We start from the raw sequence: 22,919 nt of genomic DNA, 5'->3' as shown, positions 1-22,919 counted from the left end.
AAAAGCACCATTTGCATGCATATCTTGTGGTTTTGCAGAAAACAACGTCCGCGTCTACCAAAAGATGCATGTGCATGCTTAAAACGCGTTTTGGCACAAATCCATGCGCGGGTGCTAAAAAGAGCAGCATCGGCATGCTTAGCACGTCGTTTGGTAGAAATCCACGTGCGCATTCTGCCAAAAGCACCATTTGCATGCATATCTTGTGGTTTTGCAGAAAACAACGTCCGCGTCTACCAAAAGATGCATGTGCATGCTTAAAAAGCGTTTTGGCACAAATCCATGCGCGGGTGCTAAAAAGAGCAGCATCGGCATGCTTAGCACGTAGTTTGGTAGAAATCGACGTGCGCGTTCTGCCAAAAGCACCATTTGCATGCATATCTTGTGGTTTTGCAGAAAACAACGTCCGCGTCTACCAAAAGATGCATGTGCATGCTTAAAACGCGTTTTGGCACAAATCCTTGCGCGGGTGCTAAAAAGATCAGCATCGGCATGCTTAGCACGTCGTTTGGTAGAAATCCACATGCGCTTTCTGCCAAAAGCACCATTTGCATGCATATCTTGTGGTTTTGCAGAAAACAACGTCTGCGTCTAACAAAGGATGCATGTGCATGCTTAACAAGCGTTTTGGCACATATCCATGTGCGGGTGCTAAAAAGAGCAGCATCGGCATGCTTAGCACGTCGTTTGGTATAAATCCAAGTGCGCGTTCTGCCAAAAGCACCATTTGCATGCATATCTTGTGGTTTTTCAGAAACCAACGTCCGCGTCTACCAAAAGATGCATGTGCATGCTTAAAACGCGGTTTGGCACAAATCCGTGCGCGGGTGCTAAAAAGAGCAGCATCGGCATGCTTAGCACGTCGTTTGGTAGAAATCCACGTGCGCGTTCTGCCAAAAGCACCATTTGCATGCATATCTTGTGGTTTTGCAGAAAACAACGTCCGCGTCTACCAAAAGATGCATGTGCATGCTTAAAAAGCGTTTTGGCACAAATCCATGCGCGGGTGCTAAAAAGAGCAGCATCGGCATGCTTAGCACGTAGTTTGGTAGAAATCCACGTGCGCGTTCTGCCAAAAGCACCATTTGCATGCATATCTTGTGGTTTTGCAGAAAACAACGTCCGAGTCTACCAAAAGATGCATGTGCATGCTTAAAACGCGTTTTGGCACAAATCCTTGCGCGGGTGCTAAAAAGAGCAGCATCGGCATGCTTAGCACGTCGTTTGGTAGAAATCCACATGCGCGTTCTGCCAAAAGCACCATTTGCATGCATATCTTGTGGTTTTGCAGAAAACAACGTCTGCGTCTAACAAAGGATTCATGTGCATGCTTAACAAGCGTTTTGGCACATATCCATGTGCGGGTGCTAAAAAGAGCAGCATCGGCATGCTTAGCACGTCGTTTGGTATAAATCGAAGTGCGCGTTCTGCCAAAAGCACCATTTGCATGCATATCTTGTGGTTTTTCCGAAACCAACGTCCGCGTCTACCAAAAGATGCATGTGCATGCTTAAAACGCGGTTTGGCACAAATCCGTGCGCGGGTGCTAAAAAGAGCAGCATCGGAATGCTTAGCACGTCGTTTGGTAGAAATCCACGTGCGCGTTCTGCCAAAAGCATCATTTGCATGCATATCTTGTGGTTTTGCAGAAAACAACGTCCGCGTCTACCAAAAGATGCATGTGCATGCTTAACAAGCGTTTTGGCACAAATCCATGTGCGGGTGCTAGAAAGAGCAGCATCGGCAGGCTTAGCACGTCGTTTGGTAGAAATCCACGTGCGCGTTCTGCCAAAAGCACCATTTGCATGCATGTCTTGTGGTTTTGGAGAAAACAACATCCGCGTCTACCAAAAGATGCATGTGAATGCTTAAAACGCGTTGTCGCACAAGTCCGTGCGCGGGTGCTAAAAAGAGCAGCATCGGCATGCTTAGCACGTCGTTTGGTCGAAATCCACGTGCGCGTTTTGCCAAAAGCACCATTTGCATGCGTATCCTGTGGATTTGCAGAAAACAACGTCCGCGTCTACCAAAAGATGCATGTGCATGCTTAATAAGCGTTTTGGCACAAATCCGTGCGCGGGTGCTAAAAAGAGCAGCATCGGCATGCTTAGCACGTCGTTTGGTAGAAATCCACGTGCGCGTTCTGCCAAAAGCACCATTTGCATGCACATATTGCGGTTTTGCAGAAAACAATGTCCGCGTCTACCGAAAGATGCATGTGCATGCTTAACAAGCGTTTTGGCACAAATCCATGTGCGGGTGCTAAAAAGAGCAGCATCGGCATGCTTAGCACGTCGTTTGGTAAAAATGCACGTGCGCGTTCTGCCAAAAGCACCATTTGCATGCATATGTTGTGGTTTTTCAGAAAACAACGTCCGCGTCTACCAAGAGATGCATGTGCATGGTTAAAACGCGTTTTGGCACAAATCCATGCGCGATCGCTAAAAAGAATAGCATCGGCATGTTTAGCACGTCGTTTGGTTGAAATCCACGTGCGCGTTCTGCCAAAAGCACCATTTCAATGCAGATCTTGTGGTTTTGCAGGAAACAACGTCCGCGTCTACCAAAAGATGCATGTGCAAGCTTAAAACGCGTTTTGGCACAAATCCGTGCGCGGGTGCTAAAAAGAGCAGCATCGGCATGCTTAGCACGTCGTTTGGTAGAAATCCACGTGCGCGTTCTGCCAAAAGGACCATATGCATGCATATCTTGTGGTTTTGCAGAAAACAACGTCCGCGTCTACCAAAAGATGCGTGTGCATGCTTAACAAGCGTTTTGGCACAAATCCGTGCGCGGGTGCTAAAAAGAGCAGTATCGGCATGCTTAGCACGTCGTTTGGTAGAAATCCACGTGCTCGTTCTGCAAAAGCACCCTTTGCATGCATATCTTGTGGTTTTGGAGAAAACAACGTCCGCGTCTACCAAAAGATGCACGTCCATGCTTAAAACGCGTTTTAGCACAAATCCATGCACGGGTGCTAAAAAGAGCAGCATCGGCATGCTTAGCACGTCGTTTGGTAGAAATCCACGTGCGCGTTCTGCCAAAAGCACCATTTGCATGCATATCTTGTGGTTTTGCAGAAAACAACGTCCGCGTCTACCAAAAGGTGCATGTGCATGCTTAACAAGCGTTTTGGCACAAATCCATGTGCGGGTGCTTAAAAGAGCAGCATCGGCATGCTTAGCACGTCGTTTGGTAGAAATCCACGTGCGCGTTCTGCCAAAAGCACCATTTGCATGCATATCTTGTGGTCTTGCAGAAAACAACATCCGCGTCTACCAAAAGATGCATGTGAATGCTTAAAACGCGTCTTCGCACAAATCCGTGCGCGGGTGCTAAAAAGAGCAGCATCGGCATGCTTAGCACGTCGTTTGGTAGAAATCCACGTGCGCGTTCCGACAAAAGCACCATTTGCATGCATATCTTGTGGTTTTGCAGAAAACAACGTCCGCGTCTACAGAAAGATGCGTGTGCATGCTTAACAAGCGTTTTGCCACAAATCCGCGCGTGGGTGCTAAAAAGAGCAATATCGGCATGCTTAGCACGTCGTTTGGTAGAAATCCACGTGCACGTTCTGCAAAAGCACCATTTGCATGCATATCTTGTGGTTTTGCAGAAAACAACGTCCGCGTCTACCAAAAGATGCATGTCCATGCTTAAAACGCGTTTTGGCACAAATCCATGCACGGGTGCTAAAAAGAGCAGCATCGGCATGCTTAGCACGTCGTTTGGTAGAAATCCACGTGCGCGTTCTGCCAAAAGAACTATTTGCATGCATATCTTGTGGTTTTGCAGAAAACAAAGTCCGCGTCTAGTAAAAGATGCATGTGCATGCTTAACAAACGTTTTGGCACAAATCCGTGCGCGGGTGCTAAAAAGAGCAGCATCGGCATGCTTAGCACGTCGTTTGGTTGAAATCCACGTGCGCGTTCTGCCAAAAGCACTATTTGCATGCATATCTTGTGGTTTTTCAGAAAACAACGTCCGCGTCTACCAAACGATGCATGTGCATGCTTAAAACGCGTTTTGGCACAAATCCATGCGCGTGTGCTAAAAAGAGCAGCATCGGCATGCTTAGCACGTCGTTTGGTTGAAATCCACGTGCGCGTTCTGCCAAAAGCACCATTTGTATGCATATCTTGTGGTTTTGGAGAAAACAACGTCCGCGTCTACCAAAAGATGCATGTGCATGCTTAAAACGCGTTTTGGCACAAATCCATGCGCGGGTGCTAAAAAGAGCAGCATCGGCATGCTTAGCACGTCGTTTGGTAGAAATCCACGTGCGCGTTCTGCCAAAAGCACCATTTGCGTGCATATCTTGTGGTTTTGCAGAAAAGAACGTCCGCGTCTACCAAATGATGCATGTGCATGCTTAAAACGCGTTTTGGCACAAATCCGTGCGCGGGTGCTAAAAAGTGCAGCATCGGCATGCTTAGCACGTCGTTTGGTAGAAATCCACGTGCGCGTTCTGCCAAAAGCACCACTTGCACGCATATCTTGTGGTTTTGCAGAAAACAACGTCCGCGTCTACCAAAATATGCATGTGCATGCTTAAAACGCGTTTTTTGCACAAATCCGTGCGCGGGTGCTAAAAAAGCAGTATCGGCATGCTTAGCAAGTCGTTTGGTAGAAATCCACGTGCGCGTTCTGCCAAAAGCACCATTTGCATGCATATCTTCTGGTTTTGCAGAAAACAACTACCGCGTCTACCAAAAGATGCATGTGCATGCTTAACAAGCGTTTTGGCACAAATCCGGGCGCGGGTGCTAAAAAGAGCAGCATCGGCATGCTTAGCACGTCGTTTGGTAGAAATCCACGTGCGCGGTCTGTCAAAAGCTCCATTTGCATGCTTATCTTGTGGTTTTGCAGAAAACAACGTCCGCGTCTACCAAAAGATGCGTGTGCATGCTTAAAAAGCGTTTTGGCACAAATCCATGCGCGGGGGCTAAAAAGAGCAGCATCGGCATGCTTTGAACGTCGTTTGGTAGAAATCCACGTGCGCGTTCTGCCAAAAGCACCATTTGCGTGCATATCTTGTGGTTTTGCAGAAAACAACGTCCGCGTCTACCAAATGATGCATGTGGATGCTTAAAACGCGTTTTGGCACAAATCCGTGCGCGGGTGCTAAAAAGTGCAGCATCGGCATGCTTAGCACGTCGTTTGGTAGAAATCCACGTGCGCGTTCTGCCAAAAGCACCATTTGCATGCATATCTTGTGGTGTTGCAGAAAACAACGTCCGCGTCTACCAAAAGATGCATGTGCAAGCTTAAGAAGCGTTTTGGCACAAATCCGTGCGCGGGTGATAAAAAGAGCAGCATCGGCATGCTTAGCACGTCGTTTGGTATAAATCCACATGCGCGTTCTGACAAGAGCACCATTTGCATGCATATCTTGTGGTTTTTCCGAAAACAACGTCCGCGTCTACCAAAAGATGCATGTGCAAGCTTAAAACGCGTTTTGGCACAAATCGATGAGCGGGTGCTAAAAAGAGCAGCATCGGCATGCTTAGCACGTCGTTTGGTAGAAATTCACGTGCGCGTTCTGCCAAAAGCACCATTTGCATGCATCTCTTGTGGTTTTGCAGAAAACAACGTCCGCGTCTAACAAAAGATGCATGTGCATGCTTAACAAGCGTTTCGCCACAAATCCGTGCGTGGGTGCTAAAAAGAGCAGTATCGGCATGCTTAGCACGTCGTTTGGTAGAAATCCACGTGCACGTTCTGCAAAAGCACCATTTGCATGCATATCTTGTGGTTTTGCAGAAAACAACGTCCGCGTCTACCAAAAGATGCATGTCCATGCTTAAAACGCGTTTTGGCACAAATCCATGCACGGGTGCTAAAAAGAGCAGCATCGGCATGCTTAGCACGTCGTTTGGTAGAAATCCGCGTGCGCGTTCTGCCAAAAGAACTATTTGCATGCATATCTTGTGGTTTTGCAGAAAACAACGTCCGCGTCTAGTAAAAGATGCATGTGCATGCTTAACAAACGTTCTGGCACAAATCCGTGCGCGGGTGCTAAAAAGAGCAGCATCGGCATGCTTAGCACGTCGTTTGGTAGAAATCCACGTGCGCGTTCTGCCAAAAGCACTATTTGCATGCATATCTTGTGGTTTTGCAGAAAACAACGTCCGCGTCTAGCAAAAGATGCGTGTGCATGCTTAACAAGGGGTTTGGCGCAAATCCATGTGCGGGTGCTAAAAAGAGCAGCATCGGCGTGCTTAGCACGTCGTTTCGTAGAAATGCACGTGCGCGTTCTGCCAAAAGCACCATTTGCATGCTTATCTTGTGGTTTTTCAGAAAACAACGTCCGCGTCTACCAAAAGATGCATGTGCATGCTTAAAACGCGTTTTGGCACAAATCCATGCGCGGGTGCTAAAAAGAGCAGCATCGGCATGCTTAGCACGTCGTTTGGTTGAAATCCACGTGCGCGTTCTGCCAAAAGCACCATTTGTATGCATATCTTGTGGTTTTGCAGAAACCAACGTCCGCGTCTACCAAAAGATGCATGTGCATGCTTAAAACGCGTTTTGGCACAAATCCGTGCGCGGGTGCTAAAAAGAGCAGTATCGGCATGCTTAGCACGTCGTTTGGTAGAAATCCACGTGCGTGTTCTGCCAAAAGCACCATTTGCATGCATATCTTGTGGTTTTGCAGAAAACAACGTCCGCGTCTACCAAAAGATGCATGTGCATGCTTAAAACGCCTTTTGGCACAAATCCATGCGCGGGTGCTAAAAAGAGCAGCATCGGCATGCTTAGCGCGTCGTTTGGTAGAAATCCACGTGCGCGTTCTGCCAAAAGCGCCATTTGCATGCATATCTTGTGGTTTTGCTGAAAACAACGTCCGCGTCTACCAAAAGATGCATGTGCATGCTTAACAAGCGTGTTGGCACAAATCCGTGTGCGGGTGCTAAAAAGAGCAGCATCGGCATGCTTAGCACGTCGTTAGGTAGAAATGCACGTGCGCGTTCTGCCAAAAGCACCATTTGCATGCATATCTTATGGTTTTGCAGAAAACAACGTCCGCGTCTACGAAAAGATGCATGTGCATGCTTAAAACGCGTTTTGGCACAGATGTATGCGCGGGTGCTAAAAAGAGCAGCATCGGCATGCTTAGCACGTCGTTTGGTAGAAATCGACGTGCGTGTTCTGCCAAAAGCACCATTTGCATGCATATCTTGTGGTTTTGCAGAAAACAACGTCCGCGTCTAACAAAAGATGCATGTGCATGCTTAACAAGCGTTTTGGCACAAATCCATGCGCGGGTGCTAAAAAGAGAAGTATCGGCATGCTTAGCACGTCGTTTGGTAGAAATCCACGTGCGTGTTCTGCCAAAAGCACCATTTGCATGCATATCTTGTGGTTTGGCAGAAAACAACGTCCGCGTCTACCAAAAGATGCATGTGCATGCTTAAAACGCGTTTTGGCACAAATCCATGCGCGGGTGCTAAAAAGAGCAGCATCGGCATGCTTAGCGCGTCGTTTGTTAGAAATCCACGTGCGCGTTCTGCCAAAAGCACCATTTGCATGCATATCTTGTGGTTTTGCAGAAAACAACGTCTGCGTCTAACAAAGGATGCATGTGCATGCTTAACAAGCGTTTTGGCACATATCCATGTGCGGGTGCTAAAAAGAGCAGCATCGGCATGCTTAGCACGTCGTTTGGTATAAATCCAAGTGCGCGTTCTGCCAAAAGCACCATTTGCATGCATATCTTGTGGTTTTTCAGAAACCAACGTCCGCGTCTACCAAAAGATGCATGTGCATGCTTAAAACGCGGTTTGGCACAAATCCGTGCGCGGGTGCTAAAAAGAGCAGCATCGGCATGCTTACCACGTAGTTTGGTAGAAATCCACGTGCGCGTTCTGCCAAAAGCACCATTTGCATGCATGTCTTGTGGTTTTGGAGAAAACAACATCCGCGTCTACCAAAAGATGCATGTGAATGCTTAAAACGCGTTGTCGCACAAGTCCGTGCGCGGGTGCTAAAAAGAGCAGCATCGGCATGCTTAGCACGTCGTTTGGTAGAAATCCACGTGCGCCTTTTGCCAAAAGCACCATTTGCATGCATATCCTGTGGTTTTGCAGAAAACAACGTCCGCGTCTACCAAAAGATGCATGTGCATGCTTAAAACGCGTTTTGGCACAAATCCATGCACGGGTGCTAAAAAGAGCAGCATCGGCATGCTTAGCACGTCGTTTGGTAGAAATCCACGTGCGCGTTCTGCCAAAAGAACTATTTGCATGCATATCTTGTGGTTTTGCAGAAAACAACGTCCGCGTCTAGTAAAAGATGCATGTGCATGCTTAACAAACGTTTTGGCACAAATCCGTGCGCGGGTGCTAAAAAGAGCAGCATCGGCATGCTTAGCACGTCGTTTGGTAGAAATCCACGTGCGCGTTCTGCCAAAAGCACGATTTGCATGCATATCTTGTGGTTTTGCAGAAAACAACGTCCGCGTCTAGCAAAAGATGCGTGTGCATGCTTAACAAGGGGTTTGGCACAAATCCATGTGCGGGTTCTAAAAAGAGCAGCATCGGCGTGCTTAGCACGTCGTTTGGTAGAAATGCACGTGCGCGTTCTGCCAAAAGCACCATTTGCATGCATATGTTGTGGTTTTTCAGAAAACAACGTCCGCGTCTACCAAAAGATGCATGTGCATGCTTAAAACGCGTTTTGGCACAAATCCATGCGCGGGTGCTAAAAAGAGCAGCATCGGCATGCTTAGCACGTCGTTTGGTTGAAATCCACGTGCGCGTTCAGCCAAAAGCACCATTTGTATGCATATCTTGTGGTTTTGGAGAAAACAACGTCCGCGTCTACCAAAAGATGCATGTGCATGCTTAAAACGCGTTTTGGCACAAATCCATGCGCGGGTGCTAAAAAAAGCAGCATCGGCATGCTTAGCACGTCGTTTGGTAGAAATCCACATGCGCGTTCTGCCAAAAGCACCACTTGCACGCATATCTTGTGGTTTTGCAGAAAACAACGTCCGCGTCTACCAAAATATGCATGTGCATGCTTAAAACGCGTTTTTGCACAAATCCGTGCGCGGGTGCTAAAAAAGCAGTATCGGCATGCTTAGCAAGTCGTTTGGTAGGAATCCACGTGCGCGTTCTGCCAAAAGCACCATTTGCATGCATATCTTCAGGTTTTGCAGAAAACAACGTCCGCGTCTACCAAAAGATGCATGTGCATGCTTAACAAGCGTTTTGGCACAAATCCGTGCGCGTGTGCTAAAAAGAGCAGCATCGGCATGCTTAGCACGTCGTTTGGTAGAAATCCACGTGCGCGGTCTGTCAAAAGCTCCATTTGCATGCATATCTTGTGGTTTTGCAGAAAACAACGTCCGCGTCTACCAAAAGATGCGTGTGCATGCTTAAAAAGCGTTTTGGCACAAATCCATGCGCGGGTGCTAAAAAGAGCAGCATCGGCATGCTTTGAAAGTCGTTTGGTGGAAATCCACGTGCGCGTTCTGCCAAAAGCACCATTTGCGTGCATATCTTGTGGTTTTGCAGAAAACAACGTCCGCGTCTACCAAATGATGCATGTGCATGCTTAAAACGCGTTTTGGCTCAAATCCGTACGCGGGTGCTAAAAAGTGCAGCATCGGCATGCTTAGCACGTCGTTTCGTAGAAATCCACGTGCGCGTTCTGCCAAAAGCACCATTTTCATGCATATCTTGTGGTGTTGCAGAAAACAACGTCCGCGTCTACCAAAAGATGCATGTGCAAGCTTAAGAAGCGTTTTGGCACAAATCCGTGCGCGGGTGATAAAAAGAGCAGCATCGGCATGCTTAGCACGTCGTTTGGTATAAATCCACATGCGCGTTCTGACAAAAGCACCATTTGCATTCATATCTTGTGGTTTTTCCGAAAACAACGTCCGCGTCTACGAAAAGATGCATGTGCAAGCTTAAAACGCGTTTTGGCACAAATCGATGAGCGGGTGCTAAAAAGAGCAGCATCGGCATGCTTAGCACGTCGTTTGGTAGAAATCCACGTGCGCGTTCTGCCAAAAGCACCATTTGCATGCATATCTTGTGGTTTTGCAGAAAACAACGTCCGTGTCTAACAAAAGATGCATGTGCATGCTTAACAAGCGTTTTGCCACAAATCCGTGCGTGGGTGCTAAAAAGAGCAGTATCGGCATGCTTAGCACGTCGTTTGGTAGAAATCCACGTGCACGTTCTGCAAAAGCACCATTTGCATGCATATCTTGTGGTTTTGCAGAAAACAACGTCCGCGTCTACCAAAAGATGCATGTCCATGCTTAAAACGCGTTTTGGCACATATCCATGAACGGGTGCTAAAAAGAGCAGCATCGGCATGCCTAGCACGTCGTTTGGTAGAAATCCACGTGCGCGTTCTGCCAAAAGAACTATTTGCATGCATATCTTGTGGTTTTGCAGAAAACAACGTCCGCGTCTAGTAAAAGATGCATGTGCATGCTTAACAATTGTTCTGGCACAAATCCGTGCGCGGGTGCTAAAAAGAGCAGCATCGGCATGCTTAGCACGTCGTTTGGTAGAAATCCACGTGCGTGTTCTGCCAAAAGCACCATTTGCATGCATATCTTGTGGTTTGGCAGAAAACAACGTCCGCGTCTACCAAAAGATGCATGTGCATGCTTAAAACGCGTTTTGGCACAAATCCATGCGCGGGTGCTAAAAAGAGCAGCATCGGCATGCTTAGCGCGTCGTTTGTTAGAAATCCACGTGCGCGTTCTGCCAAAAGCACCATTTGCATGCATATCTTGTGGTTTTGCAGAAAACAACGTCTGCGTCTAACAAAGGATGCATGTGCATGCTTAACAAGCGTTTTGGCACATATCCATGTGCGGGTGCTAAAAAGAGCAGCATCGGCATGCTTAGCACGTCGTTTGGTATAAATCCAAGTGCGCGTTCTGCCAAAAGCACCATTTGCATGCATATCTTGTGGTTTTTCAGAAACCAACGTCCGCGTCTACCAAAAGATGCATGTGCATGCTTAAAACGCGGTTTGGCACAAATCCGTGCGCGGGTGCTAAAAAGAGCAGCATCGGCATGCTTAGCACGTCGTTTGGTAGAAATCCACGTGCGCCTTTTGCCAAAAGCACCATTTGCATGCATATCCTGTGGTTTTGCAGAAAACAACGTCCGCGTCTACCAAAAGATGCATGTGCATGCTTAAAACGCGTTTTGGCACAAATCCATGCACGGGTGCTAAAAAGAGCAGCATCGGCATGCTTAGCACGTCGTTTGGTAGAAATCCACGTGCGCGTTCTGCCAAAAGAACTATTTGCATGCATATCTTGTGGTTTTGCAGAAAACAACGTCCGCGTCTAGTAAAAGATGCATGTGCATGCTTAACAAACGTTTTGGCACAAATCCGTGCGCGGGTGCTAAAAAGAGCAGCATCGGCATGCTTAGCACGTCGTTTGGTAGAAATCCACGTGCGCGTTCTGCCAAAAGCACGATTTGCATGCATATCTTGTGGTTTTGCAGAAAACAACGTCCGCGTCTAGCAAAAGATGCGTGTGCATGCTTAACAAGGGGTTTGGCACAAATCCATGTGCGGGTTCTAAAAAGAGCAGCATCGGCGTGCTTAGCACGTCGTTTGGTAGAAATGCAAGTGCGCGTTCTGCCAAAAGCACCATTTGCATGCATATGTTGTGGTTTTTCAGAAAACAACGTCCGCGTCTACCAAAAGATGCATGTGCATGCTTAAAACGCGTTTTGGCACAAATCCATGCGCGGGTGCTAAAAAGAGCAGCATCGGCATGCTTAGCACGTCGTTTGGTTGAAATCCACGTGCGCGTTCAGCCAAAAGCACCATTTGTATGCATATCTTGTGGTTTTGGAGAAAACAACGTCCGCGTCTACCAAAAGATGCATGTGCATGCTTAAAACGCGTTTTGGCACAAATCCATGCGCGGGTGCTAAAAAGAGCAGCATCGGCATGCTTAGCACGTCGTTTGGTAGAAATCCACATGCGCGTTCTGCCAAAAGCACCACTTGCACGCATATCTTGTGGTTTTGCAGAAAACAACGTCCGCGTCTACCAAAATATGCATGTGCATGCTTAAAACGCGTTTTTGCACAAATCCGTGCGCGGGTGCTAAAAAAGCAGTATCGGCATGCTTAGCAAGTCGTTTGGTAGAAATCCACGTGCGCGTTCTGCCAAAAGCACCATTTGCATGCATATCTTCAGGTTTTGCAGAAAACAACGTCCGCGTCTACCAAAAGATGCATGTGCATGCTTAACAAGCGTTTTGGCACAAATCCGTGCGCGTGTGCTAAAAGGAGCAGCATCGGCATGCTTAGCACGTCGTTTGGTAGAAATCCACGTGCGCGGTCTGTCAAAAGCTCCATTTGCATGCATATCTTGTGGTTTTGCAGAAAACAACGTCCGCGTCTACCAAAAGATGCGTGTGCATGCTTAAAAAGCGTTTTGGCACAAATCCATGCGCGGGTGCTAAAAAGAGCAGCATCGGCATGCTTTGAAAGTCGTTTGGTGGAAATCCACGTGCGCGTTCTGCCAAAAGCACCATTTGCGTGCATATCTTGTGGTTTTGCAGAAAACAACGTCCGCGTCTACCAAATGATGCATGTGCATGCTTAAAACGCGTTTTGGCTCAAATCCGTACGCGGGTGCTAAAAAGTGCAGCATCGGCATGCTTAGCACGTCGTTTCGTAGAAATCCACGTGCGCGTTCTGCCAAAAGCACCATTTTCATGCATATCTTGTGGTGTTGCAGAAAACAACGTCCGCGTCTACCAAAAGATGCATGTGCAAGCTTAAGAAGCGTTTTGGCACAAATCCGTGCGCGGGTGATAAAAAGAGCAGCATCGGCATGCTTAGCACGTCGTTTGGTATAAATCCACATGCGCGTTCTGACAAAAGCACCATTTGCATTCATATCTTGTGGTTTTTCCGAAAACAACGTCCGCGTCTACGAAAAGATGCATGTGCAAGCTTAAAACGCGTTTTGGCACAAATCGATGAGCGGGTGCTAAAAAGAGCAGCATCGGCATGCTTAGCACGTCGTTTGGTAGAAATCCACGTGCGCGTTCTGCCAAAAGCACCATTTGCATGCATCTCTTGTGGTTTTGCAGAAAACAACGTCCGTGTCTAACAAAAGATGCATGTGCATGCTTAACAAGCGTTTTGCCACAAATCCGTGCGTGGGTGCTAAAAAGAGCAGTATCGGCATGCTTAGCACGTCGTTTGGTAGAAATCCACGTGCACGTTCTGCAAAAGCACCATTTGCATGCATATCTTGTGGTTTTGCAGAAAACAACGTCCGCGTCTACCAAAAGATGCATGTCCATGCTTAAAACGCGTTTTGGCACATATCCATGAACGGGTGCTAAAAAGAGCAGCATCGGCATGCCTAGCACGTCGTTTGGTAGAAATCCACGTGCGCGTTCTGCCAAAAGAACTATTTGCATGCATATCTTGTGGTTTTGCAGAAAACAACGTCCGCGTCTAGTAAAAGATGCATGTGCATGCTTAACAATTGTTCTGGCACAAATCCGTGCGCGGGTGCTAAAAAGAGCAGCATCGGCATGCTTAGCACGTCTTTTGGTAGAAATCCACGTGCGCGTTCTGCCAAAAGCACTATTTGCATGCATATCTTGTGGTTTTGCAGAAAACAACGTCCGCGTCTAGCAAAAGATGCGTGTGCATGCTTAACAAGGGGTTTGACACAAATCCATGTGCGGGTGCTAAAAAGAGCAGCATCGGCGTGCTTAGCACGTCGTTTCGTAGAAATGCACGTGCGCGTTCTGCCAAAAGCACCATTTGCATGCATATCTGGTGGTTTTTCAGAAAACAACGTCCGCGTCTACCAAAAGATGCATGTGCATGCTTAACAAGCGTTTTGGCACAAATCCATGTGCGGGTGCTAGAAAGAACAGCATCGGCATGCTTAGCACGTCGTTTGGTAGAAATCCACGTGCGCGTTCTGCCAAAAGCACCATTTGCATGCATGTCTTGTGGTTTTGGAGAAAACAACATCCGCGTCTACCAAAAGATGCATGTGAATGCTTAAAACGCGTTGTCGCACAAGTCCGTGCGCGGGTGCTAAAAAGAGCAGCATCGGCATGCTTAGCACGTCGTTTGGTAGAAATCCACGTGCGCGTTTTGCCAAAAGCACCATTTGCATGCATATCCTGTGGTTTTGCAGAAAACAACGTCCGCGTCTACCAAAAGATGCATGTGCATGCTTAACAAGCGTTTTGGCACAAATCCGTGCGCGGGTGCTAAAAAGAGCAGCATCGGCATGCTTAGCACGTCGTTTGGTAGAAATCCACGTGCGCGTTCTGCCAAAAGCACCATTTGCATGCACATATTGCGGTTTTGCAGAAAACAATGTCCGCGTCTACCGAAAGATGCATGTGCATGCTTAACAAGCGTTTTGGCACAAATCCATGTGCGGGTGCTAAAAAGAGCAGCATCGGCATGCTTAGCACGTCGTTTGGTAAAAATGCACGTGCGCGTTCTGCCAAAAGCACCATTTGCATGCATATGTTGTGGTTTTTCAGAAAACAACGTCCGCGTCTACCAAGAGATGCATGTGCATGCTTAAAACGCGTTTTGGCACAAATCCATGCGCGGGCGCTAAAAAGAGCAGCATCGGCAAGCTTAGCACGTCGTTTGGTAGAAATCCACGTGCGCGTTCTGCCAAAAGCACCATTTGCATGCATATCTTGCGGTTTTGCAGAAAACAACGTCCGCGTCTACCAAAAGATGCATGTGCATGCTTAAAGCGCGTTTTGGCACAAATCCGTGCGCGGGTGCTAAAAAGAGCAGCATCGGCATGCTTAGCACGTCGTTTGGTAGAAATCCACGTGCGCGTTCTGCCAAAAGCACGATTTGCATGCATATCTTGTGGTTTTGCAGAAAACAACGTCCGCGTCTAGCAAAAGATGCGTGTGCATGCTTAACAAGGGGTTTGGCACAAATCCATGTGCGGGTGCTAAAAAGAGCAGCATCGGCGTGCTTAGCACGTCGTTTGGTAGAAATGCACGTGCGCGTTCTGCCAAAAGCACCATTTGCATGCATATGTTGTGGTTTTTCAGAAAACAACGTCCGCGTCTACCAAAAGATGCATGTGCATGCTTAAAACGCGTTTTGGCACAAATCCATGCGCGGGTGCTAAAAAGAGCAGCATCGGCATGCTTAGCACGTCGTTTGGTTGAAATCCACGTGCGCGTTCTGCCAAAAGCACCATTTGTATGCATATCTTGTGGTTTTGGAGAAAACAACGTCCGCGTCTACCAAAAGATGCATGTGCATGCTTAAAACGCGTTTTGGCACAAATCCATGCGCGGGTGCTAAAAAGAGCAGCATCGGCATGCTTAGCACGTCGTTTGGTAGAAATCCACATGCGCGTTCTGCCAAAAGCACCACTTGCACGCATATCTTGTGGTTTTGCAGAAAACAACGTCCGCGTCTACCAAAATATGCATGTGTATGCTTAAAACGCGTTTTTGCACAAATCCGTGCGCGGTTGCCAAAAAAGCAGTATCGGCATGCTTAGCAAGTCGTTTGGTAGAAATCCACGTGCGCGTTCTGCCAAAAGCACGATTTGCATGCATATCTTGTGGTTTTGCAGAAAACAACGTCCGCGTCTAGCAAAAGATGCGTGTGCATGCTTAACAAGGGGTTTGGCACAAATCCATGTGCGGGTTCTAAAAAGAGCAGCATCGGCGTGCTTAGCACGTCGTTTGGTAGAAATGCAAGTGCGCGTTCTGCCAAAAGCACCATTTGCATGCATATGTTGTGGTTTTTCAGAAAACAACGTCCGCGTCTACCAAAAGATGCATGTGCATGCTTAAAACGCGTTTTGGCACAAATCCATGCGCGGGTGCTAAAAAGAGCAGCATCGGCATGCTTAGCACGTCGTTTGGTTGAAATCCACGTGCGCGTTCAGCCAAAAGCACCATTTGTATGCATATCTTGTGGTTTTGGAGAAAACAACGTCCGCGTCTACCAAAAGATGCATGTGCATGCTTAAAACGCGTTTTGGCACAAATCCATGCGCGGGTGCTAAAAAGAGCAGCATCGGCATGCTTAGCACGTCGTTTGGTAGAAATCCACATGCGCGTTCTGCCAAAAGCACCACTTGCACGCATATCTTGTGGTTTTGCAGAAAACAACGTCCGCGTCTACCAAAATATGCATGTGCATGCTTAAAACGCGTTTTTGCACAAATCCGTGCGCGGGTGCTAAAAAAGCAGTATCGGCATGCTTAGCAAGTCGTTTGGTAGAAATCCACGTGCGCGTTCTGCCAAAAGCACCATTTGCATGCATATCTTCAGGTTTTGCAGAAAACAACGTCCGCGTCTACCAAAAGATGCATGTGCATGCTTAACAAGCGTTTTGGCACAAATCCGTGCGCGTGTGCTAAAAGGAGCAGCATCGGCATGCTTAGCACGTCGTTTGGTAGAAATCCACGTGCGCGGTCTGTCAAAAGCTCCATTTGCATGCATATCTTGTGGTTTTGCAGAAAACAACGTCCGCGTCTACCAAAAGATGCGTGTGCATGCTTAAAAAGCGTTTTGGCACAAATCCATGCGCGGGTGCTAAAAAGAGCAGCATCGGCATGCTTTGAAAGTCGTTTGGTGGAAATCCACGTGCGCGTTCTGCCAAAAGCACCATTTGCGTGCATATCTTGTGGTTTTGCAGAAAACAACGTCCGCGTCTACCAAATGATGCATGTGCATGCTTAAAACGCGTTTTGGCTCAAATCCGTACGCGGGTGCTAAAAAGTGCAGCATCGGCATGCTTAGCACGTCGTTTCGTAGAAATCCACGTGCGCGTTCTGCCAAAAGCACCATTTTCATGCATATCTTGTGGTGTTGCAGAAAACAACGTCCGCGTCTACCAAAAGATGCATGTGCAAGCTTAAGAAGCGTTTTGGCACAAATCCGTGCGCGGGTGATAAAAAGAGCAGCATCGGCATGCTTAGCACGTCGTTTGGTATAAATCCACATGCGCGTTCTGACAAAAGCACCATTTGCATTCATATCTTGTGGTTTTTCCGAAAACAACGTCCGCGTCTACGAAAAGATGCATGTGCAAGCTTAAAACGCGTTTTGGCACAAATCGATGAGCGGGTGCTAAAAAGAGCAGCATCGGCATGCTTAGCACGTCGTTTGGTAGAAATCCACGTGCGCGTTCTGCCAAAAGCACCATTTGCATGCATCTCTTGTGGTTTTGCAGAAAACAACGTCCGTGTCTAACAAAAGATGCATGTGCATGCTTAACAAGCGTTTTGCCACAAATCCGTGCGTGGGTGCTAAAAAGAGCAGTATCGGCATGCTTAGCACGTCGTTTGGTAGAAATCCACGTGCACGTTCTGCAAAAGCACCATTTGCATGCATATCTTGTGGTTTTGCAGAAAACAACGTCCGCGTCTACCAAAAGATGCATGTCCATGCTTAAAACGCGTTTTGGCACATATCCATGAACGGGTGCTAAAAAGAGCAGCATCGGCATGCCTAGCACGTCGTTTGGTAGAAATCCACGTGCGCGTTCTGCCAAAAGAACTATTTGCATGCATATCTTGTGGTTTTGCAGAAAACAACGTCCGCGTCTAGTAAAAGATGCATGTGCATGCTTAACAATTGTTCTGGCACAAATCCGTGCGCGGGTGCTAAAAAGAGCAGCATCGGCATGCTTAGCACGTCTTTTGGTAGAAATCCACGTGCGCGTTCTGCCAAAAGCACTATTTGCATGCATATCTTGTGGTTTTGCAGAAAACAACGTCCGCGTCTAGCAAAAGATGCGTGTGCATGCTTAACAAGGGGTTTGACACAAATCCATGTGCGGGTGCTAAAAAGAGCAGCATCGGCGTGCTTAGCACGTCGTTTCGTAGAAATGCACGTGCGCGTTCTGCCAAAAGCACCATTTGCATGCATATCTGGTGGTTTTTCAGAAAACAACGTCCGCGTCTACCAAAAGATGCATGTGCATGCTTAACAAGCGTTTTGGCACAAATCCATGTGCGGGTGCTAGAAAGAACAGCATCGGCATGCTTAGCACGTCGTTTGGTAGAAATCCACGTGCGCGTTCTGCCAAAAGCACCATTTGCATGCATGTCTTGTGGTTTTGGAGAAAACAACATCCGCGTCTACCAAAAGATGCATGTGAATGCTTAAAACGCGTTGTCGCACAAGTCCGTGCGCGGGTGCTAAAAAGAGCAGCATCGGCATGCTTAGCACGTCGTTTGGTAGAAATCCACGTGCGCGTTTTGCCAAAAGCACCATTTGCATGCATATCCTGTGGTTTTGCAGAAAACAACGTCCGCGTCTACCAAAAGATGCATGTGCATGCTTAACAAGCGTTTTGGCACAAATCCGTGCGCGGGTGCTAAAAAGAGCAGCATCGGCATGCTTAGCACGTCGTTTGGTAGAAATCCACGTGCGCGTTCTGCCAAAAGCACCATTTGCATGCACATATTGCGGTTTTGCAGAAAACAATGTCCGCGTCTACCGAAAGATGCATGTGCATGCTTAACAAGCGTTTTGGCACAAATCCATGTGCGGGTGCTAAAAAGAGCAGCATCGGCATGCTTAGCACGTCGTTTGGTAAAAATGCACGTGCGCGTTCTGCCAAAAGCACCATTTGCATGCATATGTTGTGGTTTTTCAGAAAACAACGTCCGCGTCTACCAAGAGATGCATGTGCATGCTTAAAACGCGTTTTGGCACAAATCCATGCGCGGGCGCTAAAAAGAGCAGCATCGGCAAGCTTAGCACGTCGTTTGGTAGAAATCCACGTGCGCGTTCTGCCAAAAGCACCATTTGCATGCATATCTTGCGGTTTTGCAGAAAACAACGTCCGCGTCTACCAAAAGATGCATGTGCATGCTTAAAGCGCGTTTTGGCACAAATCCGTGCGCGGGTGCTAAAAAGAGCAGCATCGGCATGCTTAGCACGTCGTTTGGTAGAAATCCACGTGCGCGTTCTGCCAAAAGCACGATTTGCATGCATATCTTGTGGTTTTGCAGAAAACAACGTCCGCGTCTAGCAAAAGATGCGTGTGCATGCTTAACAAGGGGTTTGGCACAAATCCATGTGCGGGTGCTAAAAAGAGCAGCATCGGCGTGCTTAGCACGTCGTTTGGTAGAAATGCACGTGCGCGTTCTGCCAAAAGCACCATTTGCATGCATATGTTGTGGTTTTTCAGAAAACAACGTCCGCGTCTACCAAAAGATGCATGTGCATGCTTAAAACGCGTTTTGGCACAAATCCATGCGCGGGTGCTAAAAAGAGCAGCATCGGCATGCTTAGCACGTCGTTTGGTTGAAATCCACGTGCGCGTTCTGCCAAAAGCACCATTTGTATGCATATCTTGTGGTTTTGGAGAAAACAACGTCCGCGTCTACCAAAAGATGCATGTGCATGCTTAAAACGCGTTTTGGCACAAATCCATGCGCGGGTGCTAAAAAGAGCAGCATCGGCATGCTTAGCACGTCGTTTGGTAGAAATCCACATGCGCGTTCTGCCAAAAGCACCACTTGCACGCATATCTTGTGGTTTTGCAGAAAACAACGTCCGCGTCTACCAAAATATGCATGTGTATGCTTAAAACGCGTTTTTGCACAAATCCGTGCGCGGTTGCCAAAAAAGCAGTATCGGCATGCTTAGCAAGTCGTTTGGTAGAAATCCACGTGCGCGTTCTGCCAAAAGCACCATTTGCATGCATATCTTCTTGTTTTGCAGAAAACAACGTCCGCGTCTACCAAAAGATGCATGTGCATGCTTAACAAGCGTTTTGGCACAAATCCGTGCGCGTGTGCTAAAAAGAGCAGCATCGGCATGCTTAGCACGTCGTTTGGTAGAACTCCACGTGCGTGGTCTGTCAAAAGCTCCATTTGCATGCATATCTTGTGGTTTTGCAGAAAACAACGTCCGCGTCTACCAAAAGATGCGTGTGCATGCTTAACAAGCGTTTTGGCACAAATCCATGTGCGGGTGCTTAAAAGAGCAGCATCGGCATGCTTAGCACGTCGTTTGGTAGAAATCCACGTGCGCGTTCTGCCAAAAGCACCATTTGCATGCATATCTTGTAGTCTTGCAGAAAACAACATCCGCGTCTACCAAAAGATGCATGTGAATGCTTAAAACGCGTCTTCGCACAAATCCGTGCGCGGGTGCTAAAAACAGCAGCATCGGCATGCTTAGCACGTCGTTTGGTAGAAATCCACGTGCGCGTTCCGACAAAAGCACCATTTGCATGCATATCTTGTGGTTTTGCAGAAAACAACGTCCGCGTCTACAAAAAGATGCGTGTGCATGCTTAACAAGCGTTTTGCCACAAATCCGCGCGTGGGTGCTAAAAAGAGCAGTATCGGCATGCTTAGCACGTCGTTTGGTAGAAATCCACGTGCACGTTCTGCAAAAGCACCATTTGCATGCACATCTTGTGGTTTTGCAGAAAACAACGTCCGCGTCTACCAAAAGATGCATGTCCATGCTTAAAACGCGTTTTGGCACAAATCCATGCACGGGTGCTAAAAAGAGCAGCATCGGCATGCTTAGCACGTCGTTTGGTAGAAATCCACGTGCGCGTTCTGCCAAAAGAACTATTTGCATGCATATCTTGTGGTTTTGCAGAAAACAACGTCCGCGTCTAGTAAAAGATGCATGTGCATGCTTAACAAACGTTTTGGCACAAATCCGTGCGCGGGTGCTAAAAAGAACAGCATCGGCATGCTTAGCACGTCGTTTGGTAGAAATCCACGTGCGCGTTCTGCCAAAAGCACGATTTGCATGCATATTTTGTGGTTTTGCAGAAAACAACGTCCGCGTCTAGCAAAAGATGCGTGTGCATGCTTAACAAGGGGTTTGGCACAAATCCATGTGCGGGTGCTAAAAAGAGCAGCATCGGCGTGCTTAGCACGTCGTTTGGTAGAAATGCACGTGCGCGTTCTGCCAAAAGCACCATTTGCATGCATATGTTGTGGTTTTTCAGAAAACAACGTCCGCGTCTACCAAAAGATGCATGTGCATGCTTAAAACGCGTTTTGGCACAAATCCATGCGCGGGTGCTAAAAAGAGCAGCATCGGCATGCTTAGCACGTCGTTTGGTTGAAATCCACGTGCGCGTTCTGCCAAAAGCACCATTTGTATGCATACCTTGTGGTTTTGGAGAAAACAACGTCCGCGTCTACCAAAAGATGCATGTGCATGCTTAAAACGCGTTTTGGCACAAATCCATGCGCGGGTGCTAAAAAGAGCAGCATCGGCATGCTTAGCACGTCGTTTGGTAGAAATCCACATGCGCGTTCTGCCAAAAGCACCACTTGCACGCATATCTTGTGGTTTTGCAGAAAACAACGTCCGCGTCTACCAAAATATGCATGTGCATGCTTAAAACGCGTTTTTGCACAAATCCGTGCGCGGTTGCCAAAAAAGCAGTATCGGCATGCTTAGCAAGTCGTTTGGTAGAAATCCACGTGCGCGTTCTGCCAAAAGCACCATTTGCATGCATATCTTCTTGTTTTGCAGAAAACAACGTCCGCGTCTACCAAAAGATGCATGTGCATGCTTAACAAGCGTTTTGGCACAAATCCGTGCGCGTGTGCTAAAAAGAGCAGCATCGGCATGCTTAGCACGTCGTTTGGTAGAAATCCACGTGCGTGGTCTGTCAAAAGCTCCATTTGCATGCATATCTTGTGGTTTTGCAGAAAACAACGTCCGCGTCTACCAAAAGATGCGTGTGCATGCTTAAAAAGCGTTTTGGCACAAATCCATGCGCGGGTGCTAAAAAGAGCAGCATCGGCATGCTTTGAACGTCGTTTGGTAGAAATCCACGTGCGCGTTCTGCCAAAAGCACCATTTGCGTGCATATCTTGTGGTTTTGCAGAAAACAACGTCCGCGTCTACCAAATGATGCATGTGCATGCTTAAAACGCGTTTTGGCACAAATCCGTGCGCGGGTGCTAAAAAGTGCAGCATCGGCATGCTTAGCACGTCGTTTGGTAGAAATCCATGTGCGCGTTCTGCCAAAAGCACCATTTGCATGCATATCTTGTGGTGTTGCAGATAACAACGTCCGCGTCTACCAAAAGATGCATGTGCAAGCTTAAGAAGCGTTTTGGCACAAATCCGTGCGTGGGTGCTAAAAAGAGCAGTATCGGCATGCGTAGCACGTCGTTTGGTAGAAATCCACGTGCACGTTCTGCAAAAGCACCATTTGCATGCATATCTTGTGGTTTTGCAGAAAACAACGTCCGCGTCTACCAAAAGATGCATGTCCATGCTTAAAACGCGTTTTGGCACAAATCCATGCACGGGTGCTAAAAAGAGCAGCATCGGCATGCCTAGCACGTCGTTTGGTAGAAATCCACGTGCGCGTTCTGCCAAAAGAACTATTTGCATGCATATCTTGTGGTTTTGCAGAAAACAACGTCCGCGTCTAGTAAAAGATGCATGTGCATGCTTAACAAACGTTTTGGCACAAATCCGTGCGCGGGTGCTAAAAAGAGCAGCATCGGCGTGCTTAGCACGTCGTTTCGAAGAAATGCACGTGCGCGTTCTGCCAAAAGCACCATTTGCACGCATATCTTGTGGTTTTGCAGAAAACAACGTCCGCGTCTACCAAATGATGCATGTGCATGCTTAAAACGCGTTTTGGCACAAATCCGTGCGCGGGTGCTAAAAAGTGCAGCATCGGCATGCTTAGCACGTCGTTTGGTAGAAATCCACGTGCGCGTTCTGCCAAAAGCACCATTTGCATGCATATCTTGTGGTGTTGCAGATAACAACGTCCGCGTCTACCAAAAGATGCATGTGCAAGCTTAAGAAGCGTTTTGGCACAAATCCGTGCGCGGGTGATAAAAAGAGCAGCATCGGCATGCTTAGCACGTCGTTTGGTATAAATCCACATGCGCGTTCTGACAAAAGCACCATTTGCATGCAT

The sequence above is a fragment of the Dermacentor andersoni genome, chromosome 7 (assembly GCF_023375885.2).
Source record: "Dermacentor andersoni chromosome 7, qqDerAnde1_hic_scaffold, whole genome shotgun sequence".
Taxonomy (NCBI): Eukaryota; Metazoa; Arthropoda; class Arachnida; order Ixodida; family Ixodidae; genus Dermacentor; species Dermacentor andersoni.
This window is presented reverse-complemented; position numbering follows the sequence as displayed.